This window comes from Poecilia formosa, unplaced genomic scaffold (genome assembly GCF_000485575.1).
Source record: "Poecilia formosa unplaced genomic scaffold, Poecilia_formosa-5.1.2 Scaffold49, whole genome shotgun sequence".
NCBI lineage: Eukaryota > Metazoa > Chordata > Actinopteri > Cyprinodontiformes > Poeciliidae > Poecilia > Poecilia formosa.
Window position 1 is genome coordinate 670,239 of NW_006799988.1, and position 13,681 is coordinate 683,919.

The 13,681-nt window shown below is 39.2% G+C and overlaps 1 protein-coding gene across 5 annotated transcripts in view; it reads left to right on the plus strand.

Moving 5' to 3' along the window:
- Window positions 1–13,681, plus strand: part of astn1 (astrotactin 1) — a 351,757-nt gene that overhangs the window by 296,738 nt on the left and 41,338 nt on the right. The gene's annotated exons all lie outside the window — the stretch shown is intronic.

Here is a 13,681-nt window from a genome sequence, read left to right on the forward strand (position 1 = left end):
ATTAGAGGAAAATCTAAGAAAATAAAGGAACGGTTTAGCAGTAAAGGTCCCTCTACTTTCCTTATGATGAAAACTTAAAACAATAAAGAAATGCCTCATGTCATATTGACTTATTTGTATTATGAATAATTAAGGCAGTATTTGATTAATGCAACATATTTGCACTTAAAAGCCTATATCTCTTTTAGATTTGAATATCTTCTGTTAAATACAGTTCCATCTTCTCCTTTCTACACATCTAAAACTGTAACAAAACATAATTTGATCTCCCGCTCAGGCTTGCTGCAACATATCGTCTTTGGGCTTTAAGAAATTGTGTTGTCAAAAGTTGAATGACAATACAATTCCACTGACACTCCATGCAGACGCTCTTAATTATTATCTTATCATTTAAGCTAGTAAAACTTCAACCACTTGGGAGTAAGGAACAAAATAGGCATAGCAGGAAAAGTAGCGCCGGGTTTCCATTATGATGTAAACCCTACATCACAATTTACACACAATATGCAAAACTCGTGCAAATCACAAGCAATCGGACCTGGTGTTTCGCACATATGTTTTGTTTCCCGGTGTTTAGTCTCACATTTGCAGAGACGTCAACAAACACGGCGAGAAAAGAAAAAGCATGACGCTAGTTTTTTAAGTACGAAGAATTTACTTCAGATATCCTTATGTATAAATCTGTTTGTATTAATATACAATTGAAATTTGGCAGCATATGTGTGAGAGGAGAGCATCAAATACCATCATTTTTTCCTTTTAAACTGTAAGCATTTTTTTATTATTATTTGTGACATTATTGGAATCTCTTAATGCTAAATTGGACGGGGTGACGGCGCTTAGAATCGAGTTGTACATAAATATGTAGAGGTTATCCATATATCCAGGGGTGAAAGTAGGTGGGAACCGTCGGGTACTGCGTACCCCTAAAAGATTTAGCGGGGGTACGCAGTACCTGCAAGAGGGGGGAGCGGCTGTCTGATGTAAAGAATCAGTGGGTTCACTGTGCAGCCACTAATCAGCCGTGACTGATTAGTTTTTCAAGAACAATCTAAGACACGACTTAATCAGTTAATAAATAGCTTTTTTCCCATTTCATAGCTGTTCGTCCTTTTCTAGAGCAGCGGTGCAACACGTCGATCTCGGCGGTAGGTGACAAACCACCTCTGTGTTCAGGGAGGCTTAATAATGATCAGAAAATAAATATCAAGCCTGACAACCTGATAACGTAACGGACTGAATGTTATGGCTTGCGCAGGTGGTTGCCACGGCAACGGGTGTGCTTAAATGACAGAGAGAGACAGAGAATTAAAAGGTGCGAGTGGCTTAGAGTTGATCACCTGTTCAGGTTATTTTCCCTTTGTGTACCTTTGCTGTGGCGCATCACAGCCACCACAGTTTCTGAGCATTCAATAAACGACAAATTTGGACTAATTACCTCGTTCATTTACAACAAACATCAAACACGTTAAATATGTTTGGCTTATACCGCGATAATTATGTGAAATTAAATTAATTGTCTAATATTTAAAAAAAACAACTAGTTTGGGCATTTCGCTCGAGATAGGCACCAGCACCCTTCCTGACCCAATTAGGGACAAGGGTGAATAGAAAATGGATGGATGGATAGTTTGGGCATCTCGCTTTGAGCTCAGAGTCTGAGAGGCTTTTCCTGTATCAAACTACTTTTTTTTTTGCCTCTTATTTAGTGGAAATATTGATGTTGATGAGATTTTCTCCAAAATGATAACTTTTTGCAGCCTTTATAGCTCCACTGTTGAAAATGAGGCTCTATATTCACAAATGACATTGAAATAAAATCCAGTCCAACATCTGGTTTGAGGTGATTCCTCTGGATCCTGTTGGAGGAAAAATATCCCAACTTCAGAAGATGTGCTTTAACTTAACAGAGTTCTGTGGTTCCTCCTGTCAGTATGAGAGTCAGGATGAGCAGGCGCCATGTTAGGAAGAGAAGTGGAAGCTTCAGGATCTTCAGAACAAACGGGTCATGATACTGGGCTACTGATTCTGTCTGGACACAGGACCAATAGAACCAGTTTAAAAGATAAAATGAATGGTTATATGCCAGATATGGAAAACTGGGATGCACTCCATGCCATGATGTTCAGGATTTAGGTCTCATGGCATCTAAGGTGTCGACATTGCAGCCAGTGGGCTGACGGAACTACAGCTCTACAGAAACTCCAAAGCACACAAGGAAGCAATTGTGTGTATATATATATATATATATATATATATATATCTTGTGACATAGAACCCCCAAGAATTTAAAACTGCTTTCACCCCTGCATATATCCATAATGTCATTATCGATAAAGATTTGTCTTTCAAATAGTAATCAAAAATGTGGATTGAAGCCAGTGTGGCGTACAGCGTTCTTAATGCAGCAAAACAAAAAGTGTCGTCAGGGTATTGTTACTCTCCTTGTTTGGCCAGAATCTGAGAGTCTCTTCACAAATGGCACAGCTGCCAGCAGTAGCTGCAGACTGCAGTCAGGAATATAAAATACCTCAAACCATTTGCAGAACAGCAGAGACTAAATAAATCAAGACGTAATTAAAACAAAAGACTGATTCTTTTAATCGTTCTTTGGTGACGGCGCTTCCTTTAAGTGATTCGAAAGATAAATCACAGATCAGACTGCAGAGTGTCGGTTCATGTAAATATCCGCTTGGGTGATAAATGTAGTTTATTAAACAAATAGGTTTTATGAATCCTCTAAATGAGTAGATGAAACAAAGCTTCTTCTTTTTTTTTTTTTTCTTTTTTTTACACAGAGATTCTTTACAGTGAAATGGATTTCAGAATCTATTTGTAATGAAAGAAATGCTCTGACGTTTATCATATACCAGCAAGTTCTGCCCTCGTTGTGCACAACCGGACATTTAGAAATAAACAAACACATATTGACGCAGCCGGCCGAGTTGAATTGCTGCTCTCTTTGCCATGTCGGTAATTAATCTTTACTTTTAGAAAATCGGCTTTCTTTTCATTCCTTCGCTTTGTAATTCATGCATATAGAAGGAAAGCCCAGAAACGGTGAAACATTTGTCATCTAAGTGATTTGTTTTGAGTTCTAGAGGGCCTCTGGATCCAAAAGAGCAGAGGGAGGGGTGTTTTGATGAGTAAGTATGAAATATCATTTTTAATGCAAATATGACCTTTAGTTTGATGGGAAGTTTTGGAACTGAATTTTTTCTTCTTTTTTTTTTGTGCCCTTTGAATAAATTGTGTGTGTCAGCTCACTATTACTCTGCGTTTGGTTGCCTGATAATACAAATGTTTTTCTTTGCCCGCCCCCCATCCTCTAATCTCTGTTGTCTGAATGATAAACACTGAGATGAAAACAGCAGATGGTCTAGGTTCAAGCTGTTGTTCCCTGATATAATGTTCAATTCAAGTTAAAAGGAATCCTTTCTGGGCCATAAAGAGTATTTTGTGTGCAAAATGATTTACATTGACCAACATTAATGTGTACTACCGATCATGAATGTTTGACCTCTAAATGTCCAGCCTGCAGAATGTTTTAAAAACGACTGCAAAGGTGAACTCGGTGGCTTTCGGATAATAATAATAATAATAATAATAATAATAATAATAATAATAATACAATTGTCAAGAGTGAGTACAGAAAAAGTCAGAATATTTTCCATTCAGCCCATCATGGCCTGGTCTACCTAACTTCAGAGGTAAATCATTTTGCTGATTAACGCATTGACCACTATTGAAGTTACATCTCTAGTCCTAAATCAATGACTGTGATTATTTAATGACAGAAAAATAAACATATGGGGGTGCTGTGGTGGCACGGGGGGTAGAGCACAACCCACGTAAGGAGGTTTTAGTCCTCGACACGGCCGTCACGGGTTTGATTCCTGGCCTGACGACCTTTGCCTCATGTCTTCCTCCCTCTCTCATTACCAACTTTCCTGTCTCATTTTCTCACATAAAGGCCAGTAGAGCCAACAAAACTTTACCAAAGACATACTCACAGTTTCAGGATACATTCAAATTACTTATTATAATTTCTACTCTGTTCTCTGAAAGCATCAAAAGATTCACAGAAAATCCTTCGAAAAATTGAGTTAAAAGACTAGGGCAAAAACAGTTACTATTGCTGCAAAATGTTTCCATCATATACAAATCTATGATGTTCCCTAAGCACCTAAGAAGTTTTTGCCATCTATGTGAAAAACAAAAAACTAAATTTCCATTTTTGACTGGATGAGATTGTTGAAGTAGTATATTCCTTTAGATGTTGGGTGATCAAGCATCACCACAGCATGTTATACTATCCAAATGGAAGGATGTTAACTCCTGGACCGCTATCCCCAAAAGTCAGAGGCGGTGTTAGTGCTGGTTAAAAAAAACAAAAGTGTATATGTGCGTTATTAGTGTGTGGATATTTATCTGTTATTCAGGGGATCTATAATTTCACCAGGAAGAAAAAAACAGACTGTAGTACTTTTTTATAAGTCATGATGCTCATCTGACTGCTTTGCTGTGGGTCTAAAGTATATTATATACGTCCTCACTAAGTTAACCGGGTCTGCAATCCTCAGGATCCGCACTTTCTCCACTTCAAACTTATAAAGTGCATACAATGATTACCAAACGCCTAAACCGAGAAGTCAGTAGTTTATGCATCCTTAGAACATATTTTTTTCGAATAATGTTGTATTTTCATACTTTACACAAAATATAACATACCAGATAAATACTCATGTAAGTGCAATTGAGCTTTTCTACTTTAGACTTGTTTGTGTATTGGTTAGATACGCCAGATTCCAAATCTGCCATCCTGATAAAAAAAATAATAATAATTCAGCTTTCCTGTTAGGAACAGGAACAATTTTAAATGACTTTATAGCCATTACTCGCCCTGGACATTGGCATTCTCGCGTCTTAACTATCAGAGGAAATTTACAAGCAAACTGTTTGTTGAACCATTGCTTGGAATTTTTTTTGTTGGTGATGCATTTTATCAAACCTGACATGTTTGGTGAGTTCTTTACTTCACGAAAAGCATAACGGAGCTAAAACAGCTGACTCTGAAAGCTCTTTATGCTGTTTAAGCATTCTTTTTATAGAAATGTACCCCACCGTCTCAAAGTACGTTTTACCTCTGAAGTCCTTACTTATTGGTCTGCAGTGATTTGCTTCTTCCCCTGTTTCTGGCTCCATAGATCTTTATTCTGAAGATGCATTTGGCAGTGTGGCTCATTTGAAATCGAAGATCCTCAAGTTGCTTAAGTTCTGTTTTCTGTCCGTCAATAAATTGTTATACCTTAATAAAATGTGCTGTCCAAAATCGAAGAGAGAGAAACGATTTGCGTCGGTGCAAATGAGTCTTAAAAATCGGCTCGTTCACTTCGCTGCTCGGTGTCCAGACGCTTTCCTCTTCTAGAGAAGATGCATCTAGCCTCACGAGAAAAGTTACACTCCCTAAACCATTTGAAAGCCATCACCTCCTCCTTCACACCCAATACACAGGGATATAATGCACAGGCTTGGAGAATTACACAGTTTAACAAAATACCATTCCATAGCCTCGGGGTGTCGAGATTGTCAAAACTTTTAACAGCTCCCTCTCACTGCCATTTGGAGTCTGTGATGTGTGAAATTGCACAGCGCTGCTCTAATTGCGCTGAGCGAAAGCTGTCCACGTCTGGTTTGCATGGCTCAGCTGTATTTTCAAACTGGATAGCAAAACAAAAATAAACGTACAGCAGAAAACTTTACAACAACTTTTTATTTATACATTGATTTATTTTTTTATTTTTAATTATTATTATTTTGCTAATGAGTAATTGTAAGACGGCGCGCTCTGGTGTGTACGGCGTGTTAAGCAACAGTAAAGACAAGAAGGAGAACCAAGAGATGGGAGCGGCATTCAAAAGAGATGGAAAGACCCGCAAAGCCCGCCGCATGCAACGGTTTTGATTTCAGCTGTTTTCTGTCATCTAACAGAATTGGTTTCGCATGAGGCAGTGCTCAGTTCTTTGCAGATAATCCTCTCTGGCTGCCTCTCTTTCTCCTTCCCTCGTATTCCTACCTTTCTATTCCACCGCTTTTCTCAACCCGATGTTCTTACCTCAAGCAAGTTATCTTGTTTCATACAGATTCATTTTCATTTAACCGTTCCTCTCTTCTTTTTTTTAAGGTTCCTTGACAGAAAAAAAAAACTTCTTCTTTCTTACCTTTTTTTGTATACTTGTCTATTTTCCGAAAAAAAACGATCAAGTTAAGGTGAATCATCGGTTAAACCGGATACCAAATGGATGAAGTGTACACCCAGCTTGCCCACATATAATCATGTCTACTTGAAGCTGCCGTACATGGCGCTCATTAGAAGCTCTCATGCTATTAGAAACCTCCATTTCCAGGGTACAGGCTACACTTACGGTGAGTTTTTGCAGCGCGAAAGAGCAAGAACTATGATTGATGCGTCGCGGTATCTCTCTGTCGTCTTTAATGATGCTTTAACAGGCATTGTTGTAGCTGTGCGGTGTGCTGATACAGATTAAATGGAATCCCCAATGAAGATGGGTGACAGAGAAAATCCGTCAGCGGGAATAGATGGACTTGTGTTTAACAATCACTCGCCAGCTTCCCTCTGGTGAATGTGATCAGCTTTGAATTTTAATGCTGGAATACCTAGGGAATAAAAAAAAATCAAGCAATTTCTGAGATCGGTGTTCTGTCGTCTTTTGATGTTTTAGAATTTCGTTAAAGGAATAAAAAAGAAGTTTGAATTATTAACACATTGAAATGTGTTTCAAGGTTTCTCGTCATATGAAAGGTGTTCAGATAAATATCAGTGATTCGGAACAAACACACCATTTGTGATCCTTTTTTTTTATTAACATCAAATTTAAGCAATGTCTCAAAGAGGCTTGTTTTGATTGATTATGTCAACAAGTGGTTTGGATTTCAGTCAAGCTATTGGTCAATGACTTGGAATTTATTTTTCAGGTCTGGAGAATTATGCAAACATAATGTTTATAGAGACTTTGCTCCCTTTGCCATTTTCTAAATGATATATGTTGAAAATAAACAATCTCCTATGAGAGCCTTTTTGTTTTATTTTTTATTTTTTTAACTGTTATTAGACTTTTTTATTTTCGCAATGCCAATTCAACATTTTAGTGCATGGAATTGCCCAATTCCTTTTCTTAAAATTAAATAAAGTCTATGCTGGAAAGGATTGCACGGTGGAGCAGTTGGTAGAGCTGTTGCCTTGCAGCAAGAAGGTTCTGGGTTCGATTCCCGGCCTGGGGTCTTTCTGCATGGAGTTTGCATGTTCTCCCTGTGCATGGTGGGTTCTCTCCGGGTACTCCGGCTTCCTCCCACAGTCCAAAGACATGACTGTCAGGTTTGTTTCTCTAAATTCTCCCCAGGTGTGAGTGTGTGTGTGCTGCTGACAGGTTGTTTGTCCTGTCTGTCTCTGTGTTGCCCTGCTGACTGGCGACCTGTCCAGGATGACCCCACCTCTCTCCCGTTGACAGCTGGAGATGGGCACCAGCAACCCTCCTGACCCCAATGGGATAAGGGTGTAAGAAAATGGATGGATAGATATGCTGGAAAGCTTTACAGCTCAGTAAAATGCAGCATTATATTAATTAATCCATCTACCTATCATATGTTCTCCTTCTTGCCCATGCAGAGGGATTCACAACTCTAGGAGTTTGAGGTGGGGAAAGTCTAGAAATTAGTTTTGTGTTGGAATCTGATAACCGTTACTCTCTCAGGCTCTAAATCTCACATAATCCATTTGACTTCATTCTTACTTCTTTTAGACTAACGGTTTTTGATGTCGTACTCGCATCTTGATTTTTGGCGCTGTTACGGCTCATTGTTGTTCTTGAAGTGGCTGATTGTGACGGTGCTTAAGGGTTGTTGCACCACAAAGCATTTAAACCATGCATACACCATATAACGCTTTACACGTTCCCATTCTGCTCTGTCTGTTAGTTTAAGCCAACGCTTTCTCTTCTACACAAAAACATCCAAATTGTGTTGCCCGCACCTCTCAATCCCTCCAGAACAAGAACATTGACAAACAAACAAACACTGTTTCTCTGCCACCTTATCATAATCTCCAAGCAGAAACAACCCTTGAGCCTTTATACTCCGGAAAGTTGCACGTTTTATTTAAATCTTATTCCAGATTGTGAAGAAATACCCTTATAACAACGGGGAACTTACAGAGTAGTCCAGATCCATTCATTTAATTTAACCTATCTGTCCCTCAATGAATAAATCCAACGCACACTTGTTTCTTTTCTTACAATTTGAGTTGTTTTTGCAGGTTCATTATTTAAATGCATAGTTCATTGGTGTTTGTGTCTAAAAATAAACAACAATGAGTAAATATGTATCCCTAATAAAGACATATTAGGGATGAAGGGAGAAAACAGACGGAAAAACTCCCAATATTCAGTTGATTAAATAAAATAAATCTACAAATATCTAAATCAAGGGCAAATTAAGGGCTTGTTACCATGTTACACATCAGCACCGGGAAAAACACGGCTTTATGACAAACCCAGGATATTGTTTCATTGTGCAGAATGAATTATTTGTTTCCACACTGCTGCCATGACTCCTGGAAAATGTTTGATCTTCCTCGAATTTGAAAAATCATGTTTTTGTCCTGAAGGTAATCCATAAACTTTTTTTTTAAATATAAATTTAATTTCCAGAAGGGCAGTAAAATCCAAGCCTCCACTTATGGGAAGGGAGACATCAGCGATCTCCAGTGATGGAAGCAAAAAAAAAAGTAAATAAATGAATAAAAGTGCAAATATCTCTCCTTCGCCTTCCTCTGAAGCCTCATCAAAAGCAGATGTTTCTGACAAAACATCCTGAGAGCTGCGGTGTTTCCATGCAGGGCTTATCCCTGTTGACAGCTGCACGGTTGCATTTTGTATATTCGTCTCTTGTCTGAGGTTAAGTAACGTTCGGTAAGCCGGCGCAGATACAGCTGAACATCACAGAGTCCAGAACTCTGCTGGGTCTGGAGCCGACAACAGCTTGTTTGCGCAGTAATTCCTCCCTTAACAAGCTTCAGGCACACAAGGTGAGATCATAGCGAGAGCGCAGACATTCCCTCACGTATACGCAGGGTCCCCAGCAGATGTGTGGACCCGTCAAGAGCTGGAAGTCTGCTTTGAGTCGGGGCACCACTGAGCTTGGCCAGTGAAAGCAAACATCCCCCTGAGCTGGATGCCGTCCAGCGACGGAACTGCTTTAATCGCCAAATGTGGGCAAGGTTTGCTCAGGGGTCAGTGGTGCTCTAGATCCTGTCAATAAACACGTTGCCCACCTGTTTATATCCCACTCTCTTATCTACACACAGACAGGTCTGACGGCCCGGTTCGATCCGCGTTCCTGACAAGCTGCCACTCGTTTCACAGCCGTTCTTACTTTACTTTGTCCCTACGCTCATGTCCATCCGGGTTAAGAAACATGGTCACTTATAATTGACAAAAAAAACAACATAATCAAATAACTTGAGTAGCTAGAACTGACCTCGCCACATTTACCACGAACAGGTTTTCTCAGTAACACCGAGGCAAACAGAGGCGAAGCAGTGAGCCAGTTAACTCAGTTTAAAATATGGGTAGATTTTCTTTTTGGTTATTTACGAAGCAGTATAATCTTGCTCACGTTTTTGCGGCAGTTTTGCCGTCGCTCTTAGCTTTATTTCTGCACTGGATTTATGAAGCAGACTAGATATACAGGAGGGAGTTTTTGAATGTATTCCTGTATTTACTTTTGCAGGGATGTCGAGGTCAAAATCTGACAGCGTATTCCTCAGAACCTTCTTGAATAAAATAATAATGTAGTAGTTTGTTCAAATTAATACAGTGGATTGCTACATTCCTTTAACTGTTTTAATAAAATATTAAATGCTTGGATTGCTGTTAAACATGGCTTAGACTATTATGTCTATTGTGTCATTATTTACAGCCTATAAAAATATGCTGCAAATGTAGTTTCTAGTATAATAATGTCAGGATAAAAAAATAACTGCCTTGTCTTTGATTTTTATTAGAAGTTGCTTTTTATGCTCTTTCTTTCATAGTCTGTGTATGAAATTTTTAAAAAAGCAACACAGTTATTAAACACGCTTTAGATGATTTGTTTAAATATGTAAAAAAACAAGAAGAGTAACATCCCTGATCTATTATTTTTTGTAAAGTCAACAACCAAACAGGCTGCTGTTTTCCTTTGTCCTCCCTTATTTTAAAATTAGCACCAGCTTTTTGCAAACATTATTTTGGCACACAAATACAATTTAGCCAAAGTCTTGGTCTTTGAGAATGATAGTTTGCTTTGTCTTATTTAAATAATATACAGAGCTACAGGTTGTCAAACCGTGTTGGCGCCAAAAGACACTGTTTTCTCGTTAAAGCTAAGTATGAAGACCTGCTTTTGCGTCTATTTTCAGATCTCGAGGCGCCAAAAACTCTTAGCAAACATGTAGCACCTACAACAGCTTTGTGCATTTGACCTTTGAATTTTTAGGGAATTCAAATGTGCGTAATTATGTTTTGAAATGGAGTTGATTTCGAGATGAGACACCAATACAACAGATTTTCCCATTGACCAGGGCAGGTTGATGGCTTTCATCATTTAAACTTAATCGTTTCTCAGCAATTGATTTTAAACCTAAACCATGTTTTAGCCAACCAAACGGCTAAAGCATTCCTTGATCGCTGCTGCCTGAAATTTCATTGGTCCATCCCACGCCTGCAGTCTGTAACAAAACAGCCCTTCATCTTAAGATAAATATGCTGTAAATGAACACAATGAACAAATCAGCACCTCAGTAAGCAAACCAGTTGTCTTATGTTGTGGCTAATATATGTACTTTTGCTGCCTGTCATCACCACAGTTCACTGCATGTCTGTCTCTGTGTAAATCCTTGTGTTTTCCTCAGCTAATGCAGCTCCATATCTCTTCCCCACTAGCTTGATCCCAGGAAGCCATCACTCTACCCTGCTTACCTCTGGCCCTCGTCAGCCATTGGCCCGTGTGTGGCTGTTTCCGTGTCAGTGTGACATCTTTGGCTTAAAACAAAAAAAAAAAAAACGGTTCACTGACTTACAAAGTTGGTCACAGATCGTGATTTTTATTTTTATTTTTCTTGGATTCGTTCACGCAGAGATTCCAAATAGCCAGGCCTGACGGTAAACACCTAAACAGATGGCTGACAGATCCCTTCTCTACAGCAGGCATTGCTTGTTGAAAATCCTCCGTGTCGCTGCTACCAGGCAAATGCTTCTAGTTCATGTCAGGATCACTGCTGCATGCTTCAGTCGTGGGCAGCCGGAGATTTTACTATATAATGTTAAGACGTGTTATACACAAGCATGTTCTTCTTAAGATGCTTACCTCTGATTAAAGCATCCCCTAATAAAAGGTAGCTACTTATATTATTTGTTTCATTAGCTAAAGACACAATATTGTTTTATTACTGTGTTGTTAACATAATTGCCAAAGAGTTTACTAGTTCAGCTTAGCTTCCAGGAGGACTTTTATTTAACCAAATTTCTGATTAGGAGAACTGCGTATAGTTAATGCAGAGAGCAAAAGATAGAGCTAGCATCTTAATTGTCTAAAACAACCTACAATTGTGCTCAGTATCGTTTCCATGACAGACGTTTATCATGGTTAAAACTTGCTACTTCATTCCTAAAGAATGCTTTTTCCATTAGAGACTCTTGAATGACCTAATGCACAGATATGTGAATGTACTCCTTTCTTGTCCTTATAATGCCTCTGCTGACTGACACGATGCAACCGGCGCAGATCGTCTCTGTTTTAAACATCACTGTGAATTCAAGAGGAGGATAAATACTTTTGTTTTATGTTTGCTGGAAACTTTTAGTAAAAAAAAACAAAGTGAGGCCTTTTCGAGGATAAATGTATGATTCAGACGCAAACCTGCTTTGATAAATCAAGCCGTTTCTTTAAACTGATTAAAACTCTTTACATTAACTAGTCAGCTTGTGTCTGGTTCAGTTCTAATGGTCGGCATTATGAACAAAATTTTGGTCCAATGCAACCACCGCCTAGAGAGCATCAAAACAGTTCGTTTTATGTTGGACTAACTTGCACCCTTCTTATACTGGAGGTTTATAGAGAAGGAAGATCACCTGTCTGAAGACTATCCAGGATTTACTTTTAAAAAGTTTATTTGTAAACTTTGCTTCTTGTCAATTTTTGCTCTAACAGATAAAAAATAAACAGTTGCACACTACCATCTGAGGGATGATTTTCCACACTCAAATTTTCTCCGCAGAAAATCAAAATCTTCATGTTACTTTCTTACCTCTTCAGGATTAAAGTCCTCAATTATTTTTTAATTGACTGAGAAAACTAAAAAAAAAAAAAATCATAACTTGCCTTTTGTGAAGAGCACTTGAATTGTTAGGGATGAAAAGATGGGGCACCGTAAGACTTTACCGTCGCTCCAATACGAAGAACATAATCAAAACCGTTGCATAGACGGACAAAGGGAGTTTACAGAGGCTACAGGCTTTTTGTTCCAAAATATTGTGCGTGTGAGGAATCATTTTAGGTTCGCTAAAGGACGAAAAAAGATGAGGTGATTTGAATGAAGCGATTCCAAGATTTTGTTTGACACAAGGAAATGATACATCTGCAGCCGGCCGGCGTGAAGCGGACACGTTTGTAGACGTGTAAGCATATCTTTTATATGAGAAAAGCAGCTGACTGACATCTCCATCTCTCCAGAAGCGTTTAAGGAAGTTGTTTGTGTGAATTGTCCTTTTGGGAGCAGAGGTCAGTTGTGATTAATTGGAAAATAATGCATTTGTTACTATGTTATTGTTTACAGCGTATCGCTGCTAAGGTAGACATTCTGCTCTGAAACATTGCATCCAGCTAGCTCCAAGGCGCTTTGATGTGTCTGTGTTTGATGTGTGCGCTACGTTAGCGCTTAGCGTGCAATGTTTCTCATGGTAACCGCTGTCCACCGATCAGATGCACTTCGGTCAAAGTTCGAAATAATTGAGCGGCCCTCTTAAGATGCGGCTCACCCGGCGGTGACGTAAATACACCTCGGAAACCTGTGTGTTAAACGTGACATCGAGAAAGTACAAGACGGTTTGCTTTGTTTCCTCTTTTCTCTCCATCCAGAAATGACCTTATTTGTATCCAGCGCTCCTGCCCATGTGGCCAATTATGATTGACTGCTAGCGCTTATAACCAGTGCTGCCGTGCCAAGAAGTAGCATTCAAGACTTTGTCCATGATTGAATGTTGTGACGCTGTGACAGAAAGATCAACAAGCCCAGATGGTTTTTGTCAAAGCTTTGCTGCCAGTTGGGTGTATTGCGGTGTGTTTGGGTTTAGGGGGCTTTTAATAAAGTGAGCAGTTTCCTTGTTACCAGCTGCAGGCAGAAGTGGTCACATTCTCAGGTTGTCCTTTGTGAAACCTGTTGCTGGAGGAAAAACAAAAAAAGAGACTCAAATGAAAGTTTGAGCGTTGGCGTTTACTTTTATGGGCAAAACATGTGTGTTGCTGCATAAACCATGTGTTCATTTGAGTTCGCGCTCTGTAAACTTCTCAGTTGCTCTTTTTCTCCCCACTCCACCCGCTCATCTCCCCCCACCCCCCCTCAGTT